Source organism: Rhodamnia argentea, chromosome 5, assembly GCF_020921035.1.
Source record: "Rhodamnia argentea isolate NSW1041297 chromosome 5, ASM2092103v1, whole genome shotgun sequence".
Taxonomy (NCBI): domain Eukaryota; kingdom Viridiplantae; phylum Streptophyta; class Magnoliopsida; order Myrtales; family Myrtaceae; genus Rhodamnia; species Rhodamnia argentea.
In genome coordinates, this window is record NC_063154.1 from 28720388 (window position 1) to 28726049 (window position 5662).

General features: G+C 40.9%; 1 long non-coding RNA gene across 2 annotated transcripts; it reads left to right on the plus strand.

The window, feature by feature from the left end:
• Positions 1-397: 397 nt before the first annotated feature.
• Positions 398-5662, plus strand: LOC115727728. Of its 2 annotated transcripts, none has more exons than XR_007198496.1 (5): positions 398-1036; positions 1154-1247; positions 1835-1883; positions 1962-2134; positions 5376-5662. It is a non-coding gene; the product is annotated as an uncharacterized LOC115727728 (long non-coding RNA). The 2 variants fall into 2 exon arrangements; XR_007198497.1 differs by lacking the exon at positions 5376-5662 and adding an exon at positions 2265-2276.

Sequence of the window (5662 nt, forward strand, 5' to 3'; positions counted from 1 at the left end):
CACGTCCACTGCATTCTAAGGAAAACTCGAAACCCCCTTACTTATAATTTTTAGACAATGCAAGGAATCCCATATGTTTTAGTAGCATTATGAGTGCATCCCATGATTTAGGCTTGCCTTTTACAGCACATGATTTATTGCCGAACCTTGTTGAATTTACTTCTCTCATTGTATTGGCAATTTTGCAGGGCATTTCACCTTAAAGAGACTTTCATTAATCGATAAGGATATTCGGATGATACATAATGGAAAATTTTCTGATGACATCTTTGGCAAGCCAAAAGCACTAACATTGGCATGTTTTCATGATGAAAATGCCATCTTTCCTTCCAGCTTCCTCATACAGGGATTTCCCCATCTAAAAAGCCTTGAGGTTTTTCATTCTGCCTTTGAAGATATATTCTCCGATGAAGGACTTGTGGACAAGGGAAAACATCCGGTGCTTGATAATTTAAGAGAACTTAAGTTGAGTAAGCTACCCAACCTAAAGCGTGTCTGTGGAGAAGACTATTTAATCACTAAAATTCTTCAAAGCATCGACAAATTTGAGGTTTGCAATTGTCCTGGTTTGACAACATTATTTCCGGCCATGGCATATTTTCGGAATTTGATGGAGTTAGTGGTGAAGAGTTCCTCTGGATTGGTATATCTAGGAACAGTTTCAGCGGTCACAAATTTGGTGCATCTCACCAAGATGACTATAATAGGATGTGATAGAATGAAAGAAGTAGTGGCAAACAATGAAAACGAAGAAAGAAAAGCGATTTCTCTTGAGAAGCTAGAAGGTTTGACTCTCCAAAATCTGCCCAGCCTAGAATGCTTCTCCTCCGCCGCAAGTTGTAGCTTCAGGTTTCCATCCTTGTTGTGGATTGAAGTGGAAGAGTGTCCGAAAATGAAGATCTTTTCTAAGGGTAGGCTAAGCATGCCAAAGCTAAATTGGGGGACACTGTTTAGATATGACATGGATGAGAATTGGGAGGGTGATCTTAATACAACCATACAAAAGTTATCAGCATAAACAATGCACATAAAATTGGTGAGATCAAATTACTTTGTTGTTTTTTTTTATTTCGCTCGCCTCTGCTTCTCAAATAGCCCGATGCCCGAAGCACCATAAGTTCTAAACTTTTTTGACCTTTTTAAACTTGTCTAGTCCCTGCCAAGTGGAAGGGCAGATGCTACTGGTGGCATAGAGATTTGGAAGTTACTGAGGCACAAAGGTTGAGATGAGGAAGATTTTTATGGAGGTAAGTGATTCTATTTCCAATTTCCCTCTTTCTCATTGACTGACGGTTTTGAAAAAGAAGAGGGAGCTGCTGATAAGAACTGAAAATCAGGGGTAGAATAGCCTCTTCACCTAAAACAAGTTACATAACCCTCCCATAAAATATTACCGTATATGGTAAAAAGGTAATTCGCATTAGCTAATAAACCAATAAAGTTAGGCGTAAATGACTTTTAAAATGATAACCTATTTGTAATTGATTGACCATTAATGTGCCAAATAAGCAAATCCTCTATCATTTGCCACGTCAGCATAACTACTTAGAGCCCACCATCCTCAATTTCATAAGTCACCTAAGCATCCCATTTGGTTTCTTTTTCCTTCAACTCCCTTATCGTTCGATATCCATTCTTTTCTTTTGTTTTTATTGCAGGAAATTGCATACAAAAATCCTAACATTTTCCTTAATGTACAGTCAAGCTCTTAGATTCGAAAAGTGCGATTAAATCATAAGCAAAGCTTCAGCGACAAGATTGGGAATTAATTCTATGGATTTCAATCTCAGTACCTCTTAACACTATTCTTGATACATTTTCGATCGACTAACAGGCTGTCCAAACTGATGAAGGAGCAAAGCTTCAGCGACAAGATTGGGAAGGTCTGTGAATCTTATCCTGTAAGTAATGCATACACTTTTGTATCGCCTTTTCTTATGCTCTCTGTCTGACTAATTTAGGTAGCATGGAAAATTCCAAATGCGAGGTGAGCCCCGGCATGGTGGCTCCTGGTAGCTCTACTTCTTAATGTTCGCGGGCAACTACATCTCTCGAACCAGCCAGCAAGTCCAAGCTGCAGAATCATTTCTTCTTAGTAGTCAACCGGTCACATAACCTATTGAAGCAAAATGTGGTAAGAAAAGATCATGACATAATAGTACTCATGTGCAAAATTTGGTCTGGTCAACATTACTTGTGTTAGTTACCATACCTTTTGGGTTCTTACTCATAGATCACTTGCTGATCAAAACTCAACTCCGCAGACTGTCGCAGGCCGTTTTCTTAAGGGGCACATCAATGGAAGCATGCAAGCTGCAACTCTAATGTTTGGACGGTTCATGACCAGTGAAGCTCCTGCACTACGCACAACATGGCTCGGGAACTTCTCTAAAGAAAGGAGATGTCTGCACGTTCGATCTTTTAGAATTGATAATATTGAACTCAAAGTCTCCCTTTTCAGAAGGAATGTTAAGAATTAGGCGTAAACTTTGGTATGCCTATAAAAAAATCTACGGTTTGCCATGTTCTGTTTGGTTAATCAGATCAACTGCTGCAACTAATTGAATGGTGATGCATTTCCTGATGTTCTTTGGAGAGCAGCGAACGTTACACAGGGACATTGCATCTTCCAAAATTTCGGGAACGTGTTTGCCTAATTTCCAACCTCTTTGCATATTTGCGTCTTTGTTCGGCAATATATAAATCCAACTCGTCCGCAGCATGGGATCGATGAAATATAAGATCATAAGCAATCCTTATCTGACGCCAAATATTTCTGGAAGTAATTTCTTTCACCCTTGAGATGATCACAGAAAAAGGAAAGAAAGAATGTCCTGCACCAACTCTGTTATCTTGAAACATGCAATGGTCTTTGGAGATCAATACACATAGATTCCAAGCAAAGTCGAATTAGGGATACATCTTGCGAGCCATCGATAACACAAAAGGAACTGTCCAGCGGCGACTCCAATGAGTCAGGCACAGCCAGATCAGAAGAGACATTATTGCTTGGCTTGCCCTGTTTGCTGATGAGATTGCTCAAGCGGCCATTGACTTCCGCACCGTAGATGTGCCCCATCTTAGAACGTTTCGTCTCCAAGTATCTTCTGTTATCCATTGTTACTGGAGTTACTAGAGGGACTCTCCCCAGCAATAGTCAAGCCATAACCTTTTAAGCCCCACATACTTCGCGGGGTTGTCGTCATCAGCTTCGTTGTTCTGATCATCTGCAGTATTAACTGTGTAAGTCAAAATGTTAAATACCAATACAAAAGGGGTCAAACGCCATGAAAAGCTTGATGACGGAGTGATTCTTTATACCCATATAGATCTCATCGCTTTAAGATGATAATTTGATGCTCTGCTCTAGTAACCAGCTTCCTCTGGTAGTCCTACGAACTCTATACAATCTCTGAAACAATCATTAAATTCATACTGGTTGTTTGAAAATATGGGCGGAGCAGAGTACTCCTAGTGGATTCATCAAGATACATATTCAGGCAAACAAACAAGTTGCTACCGGTGAAGATGAGGAGCTGTCCGAACGAGCATGTGGCGCTCTGCTCTGCCTGTCGGCGAGCATTTGCCGCCATTGACGGAGACGATCTTGTGTTTAAAGTCTCAATTTTCGGTGCTGGAGTTGAGTACCAGGGGCAAACCTGATATTCTCGATGGGCCAACCCATCGTAAGAAGGCAGGGACACAACAGATATCACTAGTGTATTGATTGTAGAATCCCTTCAATTAATTACGAAACTCAATATTTTTTTTTTATTGTTATCTTTACTTTCCTGCATTTACTACCTTTGGCGATTCATATATATCACAGGATAGTCTACTGAGATCCACCAAGTAAACAATTCCCTCATTTTAGCTCGGAGTGCAAAGCGAGACCTCAAGAACAATATGAGTGACATAACTTTCATATAATACTCATTTGACTGTCATAACTTTTTTTTTTCGCTCTTTTTAATGCTACATCGGAGTAAAATCTGTGTTTTTATTTCTAATGCGACATACAAATCTTAGCTTCATTGGCATTATTCGTGATGTAATTTCTACCAACGACCAAATCGTCCGACATTTAATGTGTTCGATTCCCAATGTGTTCTCCTTAATGAGCTTCCGAAAGCATTCCGAAAGCTCTTCTCCATCTTAACACCATTAGAGAATATGAGCAGCTTCCCGAAAGGTAGCTGTCATCCCAGACACCAATGTCTTCTCCAATTAAATGCTCCATTCAATTAAGTTGGCTCATGTAAAGCCACAGAACTAGGTTAGATTCAGACGTTACTACCTATTACACAACTTGTGCTCGAGGGATGACTTCCGTCTCCGGAGAGACGATGAACAGCGCCGGCGAAGTTTTGCACCGGAGACACCTCACTTCTTCAAGATCATACTCTCTCACACACTTCACACTGGAAGGCTTGTAAGTCCTTTTCTTTAAGAATTCTTTTGGACGTACCAAGGCTTGGAAGGTCGAAGCCTTGTACACACTAGCCTTTTCTTTTGAGTCAGTTCGTGATAAAATGTAATCTGGCACCGCTTGTTTACGTATTTATGATGACTTCATACGTTATGAAACTAGGGTATTCCAAAGATGTTTGTGAGAAAGTATGGCCAGAATCTTCCCGAAACGGTGCGTTTGAGGGTTCCGAACGGTGGAAGTTGGAGAGTGGAGTTGGAAAAATGGGATGAAATGGTTTGGTTGTCAAAGGGATGGAAGGAATTTGCGGAGCATTACTCTATCCGTGAGGGCCACTTTTTAGTCTTCAAATAGGTAGGGGACTTGGATTTTCACGTGCTCATTTTCGACAAAAGCGCAACGGAAATAGATTACTCGCTAACTTATGCTGACAGCAAGAAATTGAACCCCGGCACTGTCGAATTTGTCCCGCCTAAGATGGAAGATGCTGATGGTCACTGTAATCTTGGATCCGGTTCCAAATTGAAAGGCTTCCGAACTGATCAAGGAGCCAAGATTTTGCCACAAGATTCAGGAAGTGTGTGAACCTTAGCCTATCAGTAATGCATAGGCTTTGTGTCATTTTTTCTTATGCTCTCTGCCTGGCTCATTCAGGTAGCATGGAAAATTCCAAACGCAAGGTGAGCCCCGCCATGCTGGCTTCTCGTACCTCTACTTCTAAACAATCTCAGGCATCGTCGAAGCAGCCAACAAGTACAAGCCTCGGTATCCTTCCTTCAAAGTAGTTATCCGGTTACATAATCTATTGGGGCATAATGTGGTAAGAGAAGAACCTGAGATAATGGTTCTCGTAAGGTGTCATCATATTGACATTTCTTGTGTTAGTCATCATACCTTTTATGTTCTTATTCACAGTTCATTTGTTGATAAACAATGAGCTAAGCAGAATATCCGAGGTGCTTTTTTTAAGGGACGCATCAATGGAAGCATGCAAACCGTAACTCTTAAGCATTTGGACGGATCATGGCCAGTGAAGCTCCTGTACTTCCCACAACATGGCTCGGGTAAGCTCTCTGCCGGTTGGGGCGCGTTTCAGAAAGGAACTTCTCTAAAGGAAGGAGATGTCTGTGTGTTCGAGCTTGTTAGAAATGATGATATTGAATTCAAAGTCTCCATTTTCAGAAGGAATGTCGAGACTTAGGCGTAAACTTTGGTATGCCATCAGAAAAATCT